This window comes from Podarcis raffonei, chromosome 4 (assembly GCF_027172205.1).
Source record: "Podarcis raffonei isolate rPodRaf1 chromosome 4, rPodRaf1.pri, whole genome shotgun sequence".
Classification (NCBI taxonomy): domain Eukaryota; kingdom Metazoa; phylum Chordata; class Lepidosauria; order Squamata; family Lacertidae; genus Podarcis; species Podarcis raffonei.
This window is the reverse complement of record NC_070605.1, coordinates 108,397,161-108,417,419: the sequence shown is the minus strand read 5'-3', so window position 1 is coordinate 108,417,419 and position 20,259 is coordinate 108,397,161.

Here is a 20,259-nt window from a genome sequence, read left to right as displayed (position 1 = left end):
TTTGTTCTTTAGTGTTAATGCACATTTACCCAGAAATCGCAAAGTGTATGTAATGAGATCAAAATTACAAAAGACGGTGTTTTCGCTTCCTTATGCATAGAAAGAAGACGAATATGCTTCGATTGGGCTTATTTCAATTCGCATGGTGTTTTTTGGGGGTGCATCAGAATCACCCCCAACCGAAGCAAAAAGGTCTTTTGGGTTCCATATACATAGAAAGAACATCATTGGGCTTATTTCAAATTGGTGTTTAGAATGCACATTCAACCTAGAATCGCAGAGTGAAATGTTTGTTATCATTCCAAATCAAGCATAGGTGTTTTGGTTCATTTCAATAGAAAGAGGAGCAATAAGCTTGGATTGCACTTTCGGTGTTCATTCACTCACAAACAGCAAAGCGAAGTGTCATAAGCATAAACAAAGCAAAACAGGTTGTTTTGGGTTCAATCTACATAAAAAGAAGATGATAACGCTCTGATTGGGCTCATTTCAAATTGGTGTTTTTGGTGTTAGAATGTACATTCAACAAAAAATCGCATAGTGAAATGTTTGTTATCAGCCCAAATCAAGCATAGGTGTTTTGGTTCGATCTCTATAGAAAGAGGAGCAATAAGCTTGGATTGCACTTTCGGTGTTCATTCACCCACAAACAGCAAAGCGAAGTGTCATAACCATAAACAAAGCAAAACAGGTTGTTTTGGGTTCCATCTACATAGAAAGAAGAATCTTGCATTTCGCTCATTTCAAAGTGGTGTTCTTTGGTGTTAATGCACATTTACCCAAAAATAGCAAACTGTATGTAATGAGACCAAAATAACAAAAGACCGTCTTTTAGCTTCCATATGCGTAGAAAGAAGACGCATAAGCTTCGATTTGGCATTTCAATTCGAATGGTGTTATTTCGGTGTGCACCAGAATCACCCCCAACCAAAGCAAAAAGGTATTTTGGGTTCAATCTACATAAACAGAAGATGATAACGCTCTGATTGGGCTCATTTCAAATTGTTAGAATGTACATTCAACAAAAAATCGCATAGTGAAATGTTTGTTATCAGCCCAAATCAAGCATAGGTGTTTTGGTTCGATCTCTATAGAAAGAGGAGCAATAAGCTTGGATTGCACTTTCGGTGTTCATTCACCCACAAACAGCAAAGCGAAGTGTCATAAGCATAAACAAAGCAAAACAGGTTGTTTTGGGTTCCATCTACATAGAAAGAAGAATCTTGCATTTCGCTCATTTCAAAGTGGTGTTCTTTGGTGTTAATGTACATTTACCCAAAAATAGCAAACTGTATGTAATGAGACCAAAATAACAAAAGACCGTCTTTTAGCTTCCATATGCGTAGAAAGAAGACGCATAAGCTTCGATTTGGCATTTCAATTCGAATGGTGTTATTTCGGTGTGCACCAGAATCACCCCCAACCAAAGCAAAAAGGTATTTTGGGTTCAATCTACATAAAAAGAAAATGATAACGCTCTGATTGGGCTTATTTCAAATTGGTGTTTTTGGTGTTAGAATGTACATTCAACACAAAATCGCATAGTGAAATGTTTGTTATCAGCCCAAATCAAGCATACGTGTTTTGGTTCATTTCAATAGAAAGAGGAGCAATAAGCTTGGATTGCACTTTCGGTGTTCATTCACCCAGAAACTGCAAAGCGAATTGTCATAAGCATAAACAAAGCAAAACAGATTGTTTTGGGTTCCATCTACATAGAAAGAAGAATCTTGCATTTCGCTCATTTCAAAGTCGTGATCTTTAGTGTTAATGCACATTTACCCAGAAATCGCAAAGTGTATGTAATGAGACAAAAATAACAAAACACCGTCTTTCCGCTTCCATAGCGTAGACAGAAGACGAATAAGCTTCGATTTGACTTATTTCAATTCGAATGGTGTTATTTCGGTGTGCACCAGAATAACCCCAACCAAAGCAAAATGGTGTTTTGGCTTCCATCTACATAAAAAAAAAGTTGATAACGCACATTGGGCTTATTTCAAATTGGTGTTTTTGGGGTTTGAATGCACATTCAACCCAAAATCGCATACTGAAATGTTTGTTAGCCCAAATCAAGCTTAGGTGTTTTGGTTCATTTCAATAGAAAGAGGAGCAATAAGCTTGGATTGCACTTTCGGTGTTCATTCACCCACAAACAGCAAAGCGAAGTGTCATAAGCATAAACAAAGCAAAACAGGTTGTTTTGGGTTCCATCTACATAGAAAGAAGAATCTTGCATTTCGCTCATTTCAAAGTCGTGTTCTTTGGTAATGCACATTTACCCAAAAATAGCAAACTGTATGTAATGAGACCAAAATAACAAAAGACCGTCTTTTCGCTTCCATATGCGTAGAAAGAAGACGAATAAGCTTCGATTTGGCATTTCAATTCGAATGGTGTTATTTCGGTGTGCACCAGAATCACCCCCAACCAAAGCAAAAAGGTATTTTGGGTTCAATCTACATAAACAGAAGATGATAACGCTCTGATTGGGCTCATTTCAAATTGTTAGAATGGACATTCAACAAAAAATCGCATAGTGAAATGTTTGTTATCAGCCCAAATCAAGCATAGGTGTTTTGGTTCGATCTCTATAGAAAGAGGAGCAATAAGCTTGGATTGCACTTTCGGTGTTCATTCACCCACAAACAGCAAAGCGAAGTGTCATAACCATAAACAAAGCAAAACAGGTTGTTTTGGGTTCCATCTACATAGAAAGAAGAATCTTGCATTTCGCTCATTTCAAAGTGGTGTTCTTTGGTGTTAATGCACATTTACCCAAAAATAGCAAACTGTATGTAATGAGACCAAAATAACAAAAGACCGTCTTTTAGCTTCCATATGCGTAGAAAGAAGACGCATAAGCTTCGATTTGGCATTTCAATTCGAATGGTGTTATTTCGGTGTGCACCAGAATCACCCCCAACCAAAGCAAAAAGGTATTTTGGGTTCAATCTACATAAAAAGAAAATGATAACGCTCTGATTGGGCTTATTTCAAATTGGTGTTTTTGGTGTTAGAATGTACATTCAACACAAAATCGCATAGTGAAATGTTTGTTTTCAGCCCAAATCAAGCATAGGTGTTTTGGTTCATTTCAATAGAAAGAGGAGCAATAAGCTTGGATTGCACTTTCGGTGTTCATTCACCCAGAAACTGCAAAGCGAATTGTCATAAGCATAAACAAAGCAAAACAGATTGTTTTGGGTTCCATCTACATAGAAAGAAGAATCTTGCATTTCGCTCATTTCAAAGTCGTGATCTTTAGTGTTAATGCACATTTACCCAGAAATCGCAAAGTGTATGTAATGAGACAAAAATAACAAAACACCGTCTTTCCGCTTCCATAGCGTAGACAGAAGACGAATAAGCTTCGATTTGACTTATTTCAATTCGAATGGTGTTATTTCGGTGTGCACCAGAATAACCCCAACCAAAGCAAAACGGTGTTTTGGCTTCCATCTACATAAAAAAAAAGTTGATAACGCACATTGGGCTTATTTCAAATTGGTGTTTTTGGGGTTTGAATGCACATTCAACCCAAAATCGCATACTGAAATGTTTGTTAGCCCAAATCAAGCTTAGGTGTTTTGGTTCATTTCAATAGAAAGAGGAGCAATAAGCTTGGATTGCACTTTCGGTGTTCATTCACCCACAAACAGCAAAGCGAAGTGTCATAAGCATAAACAAAGCAAAACAGGTTGTTTTGGGTTCCATCTACATAGAAAGAAGAATCTTGCATTTCGCTCATTTCAAAGTCATGTTCTTTGGTAATGCACATTTACCCAAAAATAGCAAACTGTATGTAATGAGACCAAAATAACAAAAGACCGTCTTTTCGCTTCCATATGCGTAGAAAGAAGACGAATAAGCTTCGATTTGGCATTTCAATTCGAATGGTGTTATTTCGGTGTGCACCAGAATCACCCCCAACCAAAGCAAAAAGGTATTTTGGGTTCAATCTACATAAACAGAAGATGATAACGCTCTGATTGGGCTCATTTCAAATTGTTAGAATGTACATTCAACAAAAAATCGCATAGTGAAATGTTTGTTATCAGCCCAAATCAAGCATAGGTGTTTTGGTTCGATCTCTATAGAAAGAGGAGCAATAAGCTTGGATTGCACTTTCGGTGTTCATTCACCCACAAACAGCAAAGCGAAGTGTCATAAGCATAAACAAAGCAAAACAGGTTGTTTTGGGTTCCATCTACATAGAAAGAAGAATCTTGCATTTCGCTCATTTCAAAGTGGTGTTCTTTGGTGTTAATGCACATTTACCCAAAAATAGCAAACTGTATGTAATGAGACCAAAATAACAAAAGACCGTCTTTTAGCTTCCATATGCGTAGAAAGAAGACGCATAAGCTTCGATTTGGCATTTCAATTCGAATGGTGTTATTTCGGTGTGCACCAGAATCACCCCCAACCAAAGCAAAAAGGTATTTTGGGTTCAATCTACATAAAAAGAAAATGATAACGCTCTGATTGGGCTTATTTCAAATTGGTGTTTTTGGTGTTAGAATGTACATTCAACACAAAATCGCATAGTGAAATGTTTGTTTTCAGCCCAAATCAAGCATAGGTGTTTTGGTTCATTTCAATAGAAAGAGGAGCAATAAGCTTGGATTGCACTTTCGGTGTTCATTCACCCAGAAACTGCAAAGCGAATTGTCATAAGCATAAACAAAGCAAAACAGATTGTTTTGGGTTCCATCTACATAGAAAGAAGAATCTTGCATTTCGCTCATTTCAAAGTCGTGATCTTTAGTGTTAATGCACATTTACCCAGAAATCGCAAAGTGTATGTAATGAGACAAAAATAACAAAACACCGTCTTTCCGCTTCCATAGCGTAGACAGAAGACGAATAAGCTTCGATTTGACTTATTTCAATTCGAATGGTGTTATTTCGGTGTGCACCAGAATAACCCCAACCAAAGCAAAACGGTGTTTTGGCTTCCATCTACATAAAAAAAAAGTTGATAACGCACATTGGGCTTATTTCAAATTGGTGTTTTTGGGGTTTGAATGCACATTCAACCCAAAATCGCATACTGAAATGTTTGTTAGCCCAAATCAAGCTTAGGTGTTTTGGTTCATTTCAATAGAAAGAGGAGCAATAAGCTTGGATTGCACTTTCGGTGTTCATTCACCCACAAACAGCAAAGCGAAGTGTCATAAGCATAAACAAAGCAAAACAGGTTGTTTTGGGTTCCATCTACATAGAAAGAAGAATCTTGCATTTCGCTCATTTCAAAGTCGTGTTCTTTGGTAATGCACATTTACCCAAAAATAGCAAACTGTATGTAATGAGACCAAAATAACAAAAGACCGTCTTTTCGCTTCCATATGCGTAGAAAGAAGACGAATAAGCTTCGATTTGGCTTATTTCAATTCGAATGGTGTTATTTCGGTGTGCACCAGAATCACCCCCAACCAAAGCAAAAAGGTATTTTGGGTTCAATCTACATAAAAAGAAGATGATAACGCTCTGATTGGGCTCATTTCAAATTGTTAGAATGTACATTCAACAAAAAATCGCATAGTGAAATGTTTGTTATCAGCCCAAATCAAGCTTAGGTGTTTTGGTTCGATTTCAATAGAAAGAGGAAGAAGAAGCTTGGATTGCACTTTCGGTGTTCATTCACCCAGAAACTGCAAAGCGAAGTGTCATAAGCATAAACAAAGCAAAACAGATTGTTTTGGGTTCCATCTACATAGAAAGAAGAATCTTGCATTTCGCTCATTTCAAAGTTTTGTTCTTTGGTGTTAATGCACATTTACCCAGAAATCGCAAAGTGTATGTAATGAGATCAAAATTACAAAAGACGGTGTTTTCGCTTCCTTATGCATAGAAAGAAGACGAATATGCTTCGATTGGGCTTATTTCAATTCGCATGGTGTTTTTTGGGGGTGCATCAGAATCACCCCCAACCGAAGCAAAAAGGTCTTTTGGGTTCCATATACATAGAAAGAACATCATTGGGCTTATTTCAAATTGGTGTTTATGGGGTTAGAATTCACATTCAACAAAAAATCGCAGAGTGAAATGTTTGTTATGAGCCCAAATCAAGCATAGGTGTTTTGGTTCATTTCAATAGAAAGAGGAGCAATAAGCTTGGATTGCACTTTCGGTGTTCATTCACTCACAAACAGCAAAGCGAAGTGTCATAAGCATAAACAAAGCAAAACAGGTTGTTTTGGGTTCAATCTACATAAAAAGAAGATGATAACGCTCTGATTGGGCTCATTTCAAATTGGTGTTTTTGGTGTTAGAATGTACATTCAACAAAAAAACGCATAGTGAAATGTTTGTTATCAGCCCAAATCAAGCATAGGTGTTTTGGTTCGATCTCTATAGAAAGAGGAGCAATAAGCTTGGATTGCACTTTCGGTGTTCATTCACCCACAAACAGCAAAGCGAAGTGTCATAAGCATAAACAAAGCAAAACAGGTTGTTTTGGGTTCCATCTACATAGAAAGAAGAATCTTGCATTTCGCTCATTTCAAAGTGGTGTTCTTTGGTGTTAATGCACATTTACCCAAAAATAGCAAACTGTATGTAATGAGACCAAAATAACAAAAGACCGTCTTTTAGCTTCCATATGCGTAGAAAGAAGACGAATAAGCTTCGATTTGGCATTTCAATTCGAATGGTGTTATTTCGGTGTGCACCAGAATCACCCCCAACCAAAGCAAAAAGGTATTTTGGGTTCAATCTACATAAAAAGAAGATGATAACGCTCTGATTGGGCTCATTTCAAATTGGTGTTTTTTGTGTTAGAATGTACATTCAACCAAAAATCGCCTAGTGAAATGTTTGTTATCAGCCCAAATCAAGCTTAGGTGTTTTGGTTCGATCTCAATAGAAAGAGGAAGAAGAAGCTTGGATTGCACTTTCGGTGTTCATTCACCCAGAAACTGCAAAGCGAAGTGTCATAAGCATAAACAAAGCAAAACAGATTCTTTTCGGTTCCATCTACGTAGAAAGAAGAATCTTGCATTTTGCTAATTTCAAAGTTTTGTTCTTTGGTGTTAATGCACATTTACCCAGAAATCGCAAAGTGTATGTAATGAGATCAAAATTACAAAAGACGGTGTTTTCGCTTCCTTATGCATAGAAAGAAGACGAATATGCTTCGATTGGGCTTATTTCAATTTGCATGGTGTTTTTTGGGGGTGCATCAGAATCACCCCCAACCGAAGCAAAAAGGTCTTTTGGGTTCCATATACATAGAAAGAACATCATTGGGCTTATTTCAAATTGGTGTTTAGAATGCACATTCAACCTAGAATCGCAGAGTGAAATGTTTGTTATCATTCCAAATCAAGCATAGGTGTTTTGGTTCATTTCAATAGAAAGAGGAGCAATAAGCTTGGATTGCACTTTCGGTGTTCATTCACTCACAAACTGCAAAGCGAAGTGTCATAAGCATAAACAAAGCAAAACAGGTTGTTTTGGGTTCCATCTACATAGAAAGAAGAATCTTGCATTTCGCTCATTTCAAAGTCGTGTTCTTTGGTGTTAATGCACATTTACCCAAAAATAGCAAACTGTATGTAATGAGACCAAAATAACAAAAGACCGTCTTTTCGCTTCCATATGCGTAGAAAGAAGACGAAGAAGCTTCGATTTGGCTTATTTCAATTCGAATGGTGTTATTTCGGTGTGCACCAGAATCACCCCCAACCAAAGCAAAAAGGTATTTTGGGTTCAATCTACATAAAAAGAAGTTGAGAACGCTCTGATTGGGCTCATTTCAAATTGTTAGAATGTACATTCAACAAAAAATCGCATAGTGAAATGTTTGTTATCAGCCCAAATCAAGCTTAGGTGTTTTGGTTCGATTTCAATAGAAAGAGGAAGAAGAAGCTTGGATTGCACTTTCGGTGTTCATTCACCCAGAAACTGCAAAGCGAAGTGTCATAAGCATAAACAAAGCAAAACAGATTCTTTTCGGTTCCATCTACATAGAAAGAAGAATCTTGCATTTCGCTCATTTCAAAGTTTTGTTCTTTGGTGTTAATGCACATTTACCCAGAAATCGCAAAGTGTATGTAATGAGATCAAAATTACAAAAGACGGTGTTTTCGCTTCCTTATGCATAGAAAGAAGACGAATATGCTTCGATTGGGCTTATTTCAATTCGCATGGTGTTTTTTGGGGGTGCATCAGAATCACCCCCAACCGAAGCAAAAAGGTGTTTTGGGTTCCATATACATAGAAAGAACATCATTAGGCTTATTTCAAATTGGTGTTTATGGGGTTAGAATTCACATTCAACAAAAAATCGCAGAGTGAAATGTTTGTTATGAGCCCAAATCAAGCATAGGTGTTTTGGTTCATTTCAATAGAAAGAGGAGCAATAAGCTTGGATTGCACTTTCGGTGTTCATTCACTCACAAACAGCAAAGCGAAGTGTCATAAGCATAAACAAAGCAAAACAGGTTGTTTTGGGTTCCATCTACATAGAAAGAATCTTGCATTTCGCTCATTTCAAAGTCGTGTTCTTTGGTAATGCACATTTACCCAAAAATAGCAAACTGTATGTAATGAGACCAAAATAACAAGACACCGTCTTTCCGCTTCCATATGCGTAGAAAGAAGACGAATAAGCTTCGATTTTGCTTATTTCAATTCGAATGATGTTATTTCGGTGTGCACCAGAATCACCCCCAACCAAGGCAAAAAGGTATTTTGGGTTCAATCTACATAAACAGAAGATGATAACGCTCTGATTGGGCTCATTTCAAATTGTTAGAATGTACATTCAACAAAAAATCGCCTAGTGAAATGTTTGTTATCAGCCCAAATCAAGCTTAGGTGTTTTGGTTCGATCTCAATAGAAAGAGGAAGAAGAAGCTTGGATTGCACTTTCGGTGTTCATTCACCCAGAAACTGCAAAGCGAAGTGTCATAAGCATAAACAAAGCAAAACAGATTCTTTTCGGTTCCATCTACGTAGAAAGAAGAATCTTGCATTTTGCTAATTTCAAAGTTTTGTTCTTTAGTGTTAATGCACATTTACCCAGAAATCGCAAAGTGTATGTAATGAGATCAAAATTACAAAAGACGGTGTTTTCGCTTCCTTATGCATAGAAAGAAGACGAATATGCTTCGATTGGGCTTATTTCAATTCGCATGGTGTTTTTTGGGGGTGCATCAGAATCACCCCCAACCGAAGCAAAAAGGTCTTTTGGGTTCCATATACATAGAAAGAACATCATTGGGCTTATTTCAAATTGGTGTTTAGAATGCACATTCAACAAAGAATCGCAGAGTGAAATGTTTGTTATCATTCCAAATCAAGCATAGGTGTTTTGGTTCATTTCAATAGAAAGAGGAGCAATAAGCTTGGATTGCACTTTCGGTGTTCATTCACTCACAAACAGCAAAGCGAAGTGTCATAAGCATAAACAAAGCAAAACAGGTTGTTTTGGGTTCCATCTACATAGAAAGAAGAATCTTGCATTTCGCTCATTTCAAAGTTGTGTTCTTTGGTGTTAATGCACATTTACCCAAAAATAACAAACTGTATGTAATGAGACCAAAATAACAAAAGACCGTCTTTTCGCTTCCATATGCGTAGAAAGAAGATGAATAAGCTTCGATTTGGCTTATTTCAATTCGAATGGTGTTATTTCGGTGTGCACCAGAATCACCCCCAACCAAAGCAAAAAGGTATTTTGGGTTCAATATACATAAACAGAAGATGATAACGCTCTGATTGGGCTCATTTCAAATTGGTGTTTTTGGTGTTAGAATGTACATTCAACAAAAAAACGCATAGTGAAATGTTTGTTATCAGCCCAAATCAAGCATAGGTGTTTTGGTTCGATCTCTATAGAAAGAGGAGCAATAAGCTTGGATTGCACTTTCGGTGTTCATTCACCCACAAACAGCAAAGCGAAGTGTCATAAGCATAAACAAAGCAAAACAGGTTGTTTTGGGTTCCATCTACATAGAAAGAAGAATCTTGCATTTCGCTCATTTCAAAGTGGTGTTCTTTGGTGTTAATGCACATTTACCCAAAAATAGCAAACTGTATGTAATGAGACCAAAATAACAAAAGACCGTCTTTTAGCTTCCATATGCGTAGAAAGAAGACGCATAAGCTTCGATTTGGCATTTCAATTCGAATGGTGTTATTTCGGTGTGCACCAGAATCACCCCCAACCAAAGCAAAAAGGTATTTTGGGTTCAATCTACATAAAAAGAAGATGATAACGCTCTGATTGGGCTCATTTCAAATTGGTGTTTTTGGTGTTAGAATGTACATTCAACAAAAAATCGCATAGTGAAATGTTTGTTATCAGCCCAAATCAAGCATAGGTGTTTTGGTTCGATCTCTATAGAAAGAGGAGCAATAAGCTTGGATTGCACTTTCGGTGTTCATTCACCCACAAACAGCAAAGCGAAGTGTCATAAGCATAAACAAAGCAAAACAGGTTGTTTTGGGTTCCATCTACATAGAAAGAAGAATCTTGCATTTCGCTCATTTCAAAGTGGTGTTCTTTGGTGTTAATGCACATTTACCCAAAAATAGCAAACTGTATGTAATGAGACCAAAATAACAAAAGACCGTCTTTTAGCTTCCATATGCGTAGAAAGAAGACGAATAAGCTTCGATTTGACTTATTTCAATTCGAATGGTGTTATTTCGGTGTGCACCAGAATCACCCCCAACCAAAGCAAAAAGGTATTTTGGGTTCAATCTACATAAAAAGAAAATGATAACGCTCTGATTGGGCTTATTTCAAATTGGTGTTTTTGGTGTTAGAATGTACATTCAACACAAAATCGCATAGTGAAATGTTTGTTTTCAGCCCAAATCAAGCATAGGTGTTTTGGTTCATTTCAATAGAAAGAGGAGCAATAAGCTTGGATTGCACTTTCGGTGTTCATTCACCCACAAACAGCAAAGCGAAGTGTCATAAGCATAAACAAAGCAAAACAGGTTGTTTTGGGTTCCATCTACATAGAAAGAAGAATCTTGCATTTCGCTCATTTCAAAGTCGTGTTCTTTGGTAATGCACATTTACCCAAAAATAGCAAACTGTATGTAATGAGACCAAAATAACAAGACACCGTCTTTCCGCTTCCATATGCGTAGAAAGAAGACGAATAAGCTTCGATTTTGCTTATTTCAATTCGAATGATGTTATTTCGGTGTGCACCAGAATCATCCCCAACCAAAGCAAAACAGTGTTTTGGCTTCCATCTACATAAAAAGAAGTTGATAACGCATTGGGCTTATTTCAAATTGGTGTTTTTGGGGTTTGAATGCACATTCAACCAAGAATCGCAGAGTGAAATGTTTGTTATCAGCCCAAATCAAGCTTAGGTGTTTTGGTTCGATCTCAATAGAAAGAGGAAGAAGCAGCTTGGATTGCACTTTCGGTGTTCATTCACCCAGAAACTGCAAAGCAAGTGTCATAAGCCTAAACAAAGCAAAACAGGTTGTTTTGGGTTCCATCTACATAGAAAGAAGAATCTTGCATTTCGCTAATTTCAAAGTTTTGTTCTTTGGTGTTAATGCACATTTACCCAGAAATCGCAAAGTGTATGTAATGAGATCAAAATTACAAAAGACGATCTTTTCGCTTCCTTATGCATAGAAAGAAAACGAATATGCTTCCATTGGGCTTATTTCAATTTGCATGGTATTTTTGGGGGTGCATCAGAATCACCCCCAACCGAAGTAAAAAGGTGTTTTGGGTTCCATATACATAGAAAGAACATCATTGGGCTTATTTCAAATTGGTGTTTATGGGGTTAGAATTCACATTCAACCAAGAATCGCAGAGTGAAATGTTTGTTATCATTCCAAATCAAGCATAGGTGTTTTGGTTCATTTCAATAGAAAGAGGAGCAATAAGCTTGGATTGCACTTTCGGTGTTCATTCACCCACAAACAGCAAAGCGAAGTGTCATAAGCATAAACAAAGCAAAACAGGTTGTTTTGGGTTCCATCTACATAGAAAGAAGAATTTTGCATTTCGCTAATTTCAAAGTCGTGTTCTTTGGTAATGCACATTTACACAAAAATAGCAAACTATGTAATGAGACCAAAATAACAAAAGACCGTCTTTTTGCTTCCATATGCGTAGAAAGAAGACGAATAAGCTTCGATTTTGCTTATTTCAATTCGAATGGTGTTATTTTGGTGTGCACCAGATTCACCCCCAACCAAAGCAAAAAGGTATTTTGGGTTCAATCTACATAAAAAGAAGATGATAACGCTCTGATTGGGCTCATTTCAAATTGTTAGAATGTACATTCAACAAAAAATCGCATAGTGAAATGTTTGTTATCAGCCCAAATCAAGCTTAGGTGTTTTGGTTCGATCTCAATAGAAAGAGGAAGAAGCAGCTTGGATTGCACTTTCGGTGTTCATTCACCCAGAAACTGCAAAGCGAAGTGTCATAAGCCTAAACAAAGCAAAACAGGTTGTTTTGGGTTCCATCTACATAGAAAGAAGAATCTTGCATTTCGCTCATTTCAAAGTCGTGTTCTTTGGTAATGCACATTTACCCAAAAATAGCAAACTGTATGTAATGAGACCAAAATAACAAATGACCGTCTTTTCGCTTCCATATGCATAGAAAGAAGACGAATAAGCTTCGATTTTGCTTCTTTCAATTCGAATGGTGTTATTTCGGTGTGCACCAGAATCATCCCCAACCAAAGCAAAACAGTGTTTTGGCTTCCATCTACATAAAAAGAAGTTGATAACGCATTGGGCTTATTTCAAATTGGTGTTTTTGGGGTTTGAATGCACATTCAACCAAGAATCGTAGAGTGAAATGTTTGTTATCATTCCAAATCAAGCTTAGGTGTTTTGGTTCGATCTCAATAGAAAGAGGAAGAAGAAGCTTGGATTGCACTTTCGGTGTTCATTCACCCACAAACAGCAAAGCGAAGTGTCATAAGCATAAACAAAGCAAAACAGATTGTTTTCGGTTCCATCTACATAGAAAGAAGATTCTTGCATTTCGCTAATTTCAAAGTTTTGTTCTTTGGTGTTAATGCAAATTTACCCAGAAATCGCAAAGTGTATGTAATGAGATCAAAATTACAAAAGACGGTCTTTTCGCTTCCTTATGCATAGAAAGAAGACGAATATGCTTCGATGGGGCTTATTTCAATTCGCATGGTGTTTTTTGGGGGTGCATCAGAATCACCCCCAACCGAAGTAAAAAGGTGTTTTGGGTTCCATCTACATAGAAAGAACATCATTGGGCTTATTTCAAATTGCTGTTTATGGGGTTAGAATTCACATTCAACCAAGAATCGCAGAGTGAAATGTTTGTTATCAGCGCAAATCAAGCATAGGTGTTTTGGTTCATTTCAATAGAAAGAGGAGCAATAAGCTTGGATTGCACTTTCGGTGTTGATTCACTCACAAACTGCAAAGCGAAGTGTCATAAGCATAAACAAAGCAAAACAGGTTGTTTTGGGTTCCATCTACATAGAAAGAAGAATCTTGCATTTCGCTCATTTCAACGTCGTGTTCTTTGGTGTTAATGCACATTTACCCAAAAATAGCAAACTGTATGTAATGAGACCAAAATAACAAAAGACCGTCTTTTCGCTTCCATATGCATAGAAAGAAGACGAATAAGCTTCGATTTTGCTTATTTCAATTTGAATGGTGTTATTTCGGTGTGCACCAGATTCACCCCCAACCAAAGCAAAAAGGTATTTTGGGTTCAATCTACATAAAAAGAAGATGAGAACGCTCTGATTGGGCTCATTTCAAATTGTTAGAATGTACATTCAACAAAAAATCGCATAGTGAAATGTTTGTTATCAGCCCAAATCAAGCTTAGGTGTTTTGGTTCGATCTCAATAGAAAGAGGAAGAAGAAGCTTGGATTGCACTTTCGGTGTTCATTCACCCAGAAACTGCAAAGCGAAGTGTCATAAGCATAAACAAAGCAAAACAGATTGTTTTCGGTTACATCTACATAGAAAGAAGAATCTTGCATTTCGCTAATTTCAAAGTTTTGTTCTTTGGTGTTAATGCACATTTACCCAGAAATCGCAAAGTGTGTGTAATGAGATCAAAATTACAAAAGACGGTCTTTTCGCTTCCTTATGCATAGAAAGAAGACGAATATGCTTCGATTGGGCTTATTTCAATTCGCATGGTGTTTTTTGGGGGGTGCATCAGAATCACCCGCAACCGAAGTAAAAAGGTGTTTTGGGTTCCATATACATAGAAAGAACATCATTGGGCTTATTTCAAATTGGTGTTTATGGGGTTAGAATTCACATTCAACCAAGAATCGCAGAGTGAAATGTTTGTTATCAGCCCAAATCAAGCTTAGGTGTTTTCGTTCAATCTCAATAGAAAGAGGAAGAAGAAGCTTGGATTGCACTTTCGGTGTTCATTAACCCACAAACAGCAAAGCGAAGTGTCATAAGCATAAACAAAGCAAAACAGGTTGTTTTGGGTTCCATCTACATAGAAGAATCTTGCATTTCGCTCATTTCAAAGTCGTGTTCTTTGGTAATGCACATTTACCCAAAAATAGCAAACTGTATGTAATGAGACCAAAATAACAAAAGACCGTCTTTTCGCTTCCATATGCATAGAAAGAAGACGAATAAGCTTCGATTTTGCTTATTTCAATTCGAATGGTGTTATTTCGGTGTGCACCAGAATCATCCCCAACCAAAGCAAAACAGTGTTTTGGCTTCCATCTACATAAAAAGAAGTTGATAACGCATTGGGCTTATTTCAAATTGGTGTTTTTGGGGTTTGAATGCACATTCAACCAAGAATCGTAGAGTGAAATGTTTGTTATCAGCCCAAATCAAGCTTAGGTGTTTTGGTTCGATCTCAATAGAAAGAGGAAGAAGAAGCTTGGATTGCACTTTCGGTGTTCATTCACCCAGAAACTGCAAAGCGAATTGTCATAAGCATAAACAAAGCAAAACAGATTGTTTTGGGTTCCATCTACATAGAAAGAAGAATCTTGCATTTCGCTCATTTCAAAGTCGTGATCTTTAGTGTTAATGCACATTTACCCAGAAATCGCAAAGTGTATGTAATGAGACAAAAATAACAAAACACCGTCTTTCCGCTTCCATAGCGTAGACAGAAGACGAATAAGCTTCGATTTATTTCAATTCGAATGGTGTTATTTCGGTGTGCACCAGAATAACCCCAACCAAAGCAAAACGGTGTTTTGGCTTCCATCTACATAAAAAAAAAGTTGATAACGCACATTGGGCTTATTTCAAATTGGTGTTTTTGGGGTTTGAATGCACATTCAACCCAAAATCGCATACTGAAATGTTTGTTAGCCCAAATCAAGCTTAGGTGTTTTGGTTCATTTCAATAGAAAGAGGAGCAATAAGCTTGGATTGCACTTTCGGTGTTCATTCACCCACAAACAGCAAAGCGAAGTGTCATAAGCATAAACAAAGCAAAACAGGTTGTTTTGGGTTCCATCTACATAGAAAGAAGAATCTTGCATTTCGCTCATTTCAAAGTCGTGTTCTTTGGTAATGCACATTTACCCAAAAATAGCAAACTGTATGTAATGAGACCAAAATAACAAAAGACCGTCTTTTCGCTTCCATATGCGTAGAAAGAAGACGAATAAGCTTCGATTTGGCTTATTTCAATTCGAATGGTGTTATTTCGGTGTGCACCAGAATCACCCCCAACCAAAGCAAAAAGGTATTTTGGGTTCAATCTACATAAAAAGAAGATGATAACGCTCTGATTGGGCTCATTTCAAATTGTTAGAATGTACATTCAACAAAAAATCGCATAGTGAAATGTTTGTTATCAGCCCAAATCAAGCTTAGGTGTTTTGGTTCGATTTCAATAGAAAGAGGAAGAAGAAGCTTGGATTGCACTTTCGGTGTTCATTCACCCAGAAACTGCAAAGCGAAGTGTCATAAGCATAAACAAAGCAAAACAGATTGTTTTGGGTTCCATCTACATAGAAAGAAGAATCTTGCATTTCGCTCATTTCAAAGTTTTGTTCTTTGGTGTTAATGCACATTTACCCAGAAATCGCAAAGTGTATGTAATGAGATCAAAATTACAAAAGACGGTGTTTTCGCTTCCTTATGCATAGAAAGAAGACGAATATGCTTCGATTGGGCTTATTTCAATTCGCATGGTGTTTTTTGGGGGTGCATCAGAATCACCCCCAACCGAAGCAAAAAGGTCTTTTGGGTTCCATATACATAGAAAGAACATCATTGGGCTTATTTCAAATTGGTGTTTATGGGGTTAGAATTCACATTCAACAAAAAATCGCAGAGTGAAATGTTTGTTATGAGCCCAAATCAAGCATAGGTGTTTTGGTTCATTTCAATAGAAAGAGGAGCAATAAGCTTGGATTGCACTTTCGGTGTTCATTCACTCACAAACAGCAAAGCGAAGTGTCATAAGCATAAACAAAGCAAAACAGGTTGTTTTGGGTTCAATCTACATAAAAAGAAGATGATAACGCTCTGATTGGGCTCATTTCAAATTGGTGTTTTTGGTGTTAGAATGTACATTCAACAAAAAAACGCATAGTGAAATGTTTGTTATCAGCCCAAATCAAGCATAGGTGTTTTGGTTCGATCTCTATAGAAAGAGGAGCAATAAGCTTGGATTGCACTTTCGGTGTTCATTCACCCACAAACAGCAAAGCGAAGTGTCATAACCATAAACAAAGCAAAACAGGTTGTTTTGGGTTCCATCTACATAGAAAGAAGAATCTTGCATTTCGCTCATTTCAAAGTGGTGTTCTTTGGTGTTAATGCACATTTACCCAAAAATAGCAAACTGTATGTAATGAGACCAAAATAACAAAAGACCGTCTTTTAGCTTCCATATGCGTAGAAAGAAGACGAATAAGCTTCGATTTGGCATTTCAATTCGAATGGTGTTATTTCGGTGTGCACCAGAATCACCCCCAACCAAAGCAAAAAGGTATTTTGGGTTCAATCTACATAAAAAGAAGATGATAACGCTCTGATTGGGCTCATTTCAAATTGGTGTTTTTTGTGTTAGAATGTACATTCAACCAAAAATCGCCTAGTGAAATGTTTGTTATCAGCCCAAATCAAGCTTAGGTGTTTTGGTTCGATCTCAATAGAAAGAGGAAGAAGAAGCTTGGATTGCACTTTCGGTGTTCATTCACCCAGAAACTGCAAAGCGAAGTGTCATAAGCATAAACAAAGCAAAACAGATTCTTTTCGGTTCCATCTACGTAGAAAGAAGAATCTTGCATTTTGCTAATTTCAAAGTTTTGTTCTTTGGTGTTAATGCACATTTACCCAGAAATCGCAAAGTGTATGTAATGAGATCAAAATTACAAAAGACGGTGTTTTCGCTTCCTTATGCATAGAAAGAAGACGAATATGCTTCGATTGGGCTTATTTCAATTTGCATGGTGTTTTTTGGGGGTGCATCAGAATCACCCCCAACCGAAGCAAAAAGGTCTTTTGGGTTCCATATACATAGAAAGAACATCATTGGGCTTATTTCAAATTGGTGTTTAGAATGCACATTCAACCTAGAATCGCAGAGTGAAATGTTTGTTATCATTCCAAATCAAGCATAGGTGTTTTGGTTCATTTCAATAGAAAGAGGAGCAATAAGCTTGGATTGCACTTTCGGTGTTCATTCACTCACAAACTGCAAAGCGAAGTGTCATAAGCATAAACAAAGCAAAACAGGTTGTTTTGGGTTCCATCTACATAGAAAGAAGAATCTTGCATTTCGCTCATTTCAAAGTCGTGTTCTTTGGTGTTAATGCACATTTACCCAAAAATAGCAAACTGTATGTAATGAGACCAAAATAACAAAAGACCGTCTTTTCGCTTCCATATGCGTAGAAAGAAGACGAAGAAGCTTCGATTTGGCTTATTTCAATTCGAATGGTGTTATTTCGGTGTGCACCAGAATCACCCCCAACCAAAGCAAAAAGGTATTTTGGGTTCAATCTACATAAAAAGAAGTTGAGAACGCTCTGATTGGGCTCATTTCAAATTGTTAGAATGTACATTCAACAAAAAATCGCATAGTGAAATGTTTGTTATCAGCCCAAATCAAGCTTAGGTGTTTTGGTTCGATTTCAATAGAAAGAGGAAGAAGAAGGTTGGATTGCACTTTCGGTGTTCATTCACCCAGAAACTGCAAAGCGAAGTGTCATAAGCATAAACAAAGCAAAACAGATTCTTTTCGGTTCCATCTACATAGAAAGAAGAATCTTGCATTTCGCTCATTTCAAAGTTTTGTTCTTTGGTGTTAATGCACATTTACCCAGAAATCGCAAAGTGTATGTAATTAGATCAAAATTACAAAAGACGGTGTTTTCGCTTCCTTATGCATAGAAAGAAGACGAATATGCTTCGATTGGGCTTATTTCAATTCGCATGGTGTTTTTTGGGGGTGCATCAGAATCACCCCCAACCGAAGCAAAAAGGTGTTTTGGGTTCCATATACATAGAAAGAACATCATTAGGCTTATTTCAAATTGGTGTTTATGGGGTTAGAATTCACATTCAACAAAAAATCGCAGAGTGAAATGTTTGTTATGAGCCCAAATCAAGCATAGGTGTTTTGGTTCATTTCAATAGAAAGAGGAGCAATAAGCTTGGATTGCACTTTCGGTGTTCATTCACTCACAAACAGCAAAGCGAAGTGTCATAAGCATAAACAAAGCAAAACAGGTTGTTTTGGGTTCCATCTACATAGAAAGAATCTTGCATTTCGCTCATTTCAAAGTCGTGTTCTTTGGTAATGCACATTTACCCAAAAATAGCAAACTGTATGTAATGAGACCAAAATAACAAGACACCGTCTTTCCGCTTCCATATGCGTAGAAAGAAGACGAATAAGCTTCGATTTTGCTTATTTCAATTCGAATGATGTTATTTCGGTGTGCACCAGAATCACCCCCAACCAAGGCAAAAAGGTATTTTGGGTTCAATCTACATAAACAGAAGATGATAACGCTCTGATTGGGCTCATTTCAAATTGTTAGAATGTACATTCAACAAAAAATCGCCTAGTGAAATGTTTGTTATCAGCCCAAATCAAGCTTAGGTGTTTTGGTTCGATCTCAATAGAAAGAGGAAGAAGAAGCTTGGATTGCACTTTCGGTGTTCATTCACCCAGAAACTGCAAAGCGAAGTGTCATAAGCATAAACAAAGCAAAACAGATTCTTTTCGGTTCCATCTACGTAGAAAGAAGAATCTTGCATTTTGCTAATTTCAAAGTTTTGTTCTTTAGTGTTAATGCACATTTACCCAGAAATCGCAAAGTGTATGTAATGAGATCAAAATTACAAAAGACGGTGTTTTCGCTTCCTTATGCATAGAAAGAAGACGAATATGCTTCGATTGGGCTTATTTCAATTCGCATGGTGTTTTTTGGGGGTGCATCAGAATCACCCCCAACCGAAGCAAAAAGGTCTTTTGGGTTCCATATACATAGAAAGAACATCATTGGGCTTATTTCAAATTGGTGTTTAGAATGCACATTCAACAAAGAATCGCAGAGTGAAATGTTTGTTATCATTCCAAATCAAGCATAGGTGTTTTGGTTCATTTCAATAGAAAGAGGAGCAATAAGCTTGGATTGCACTTTCGGTGTTCATTCACTCACAAACAGCAAAGCGAAGTGTCATAAGCATAAACAAAGCAAAACAGGTTGTTTTGGGTTCCATCTACATAGAAAGAAGAATCTTGCATTTCGCTCATTTCAAAGTTGTGTTCTTTGGTGTTAATGCACATTTACCCAAAAATAACAAACTGTATGTAATGAGACCAAAATAACAAAAGACCGTCTTTTCGCTTCCATATGCGTAGAAAGAAGATGAATAAGCTTCGATTTGGCTTATTTCAATTCGAATGGTGTTATTTCGGTGTGCACCAGAATCACCCCCAACCAAAGCAAAAAGGTATTTTGGGTTCAATATACATAAACAGAAGATGATAACGCTCTGATTGGGCTCATTTCAAATTGGTGTTTTTGGTGTTAGAATGTACATTCAACAAAAAAACGCATAGTGAAATGTTTGTTATCAGCCCAAATCAAGCATAGGTGTTTTGGTTCGATCTCTATAGAAAGAGGAGCAATAAGCTTGGATTGCACTTTCGGTGTTCATTCACCCACAAACAGCAAAGCGAAGTGTCATAACCATAAACAAAGCAAAACAGGTTGTTTTGGGTTCCATCTACATAGAAAGAAGAATCTTGCATTTCGCTCATTTCAAAGTGGTGTTCTTTGGTG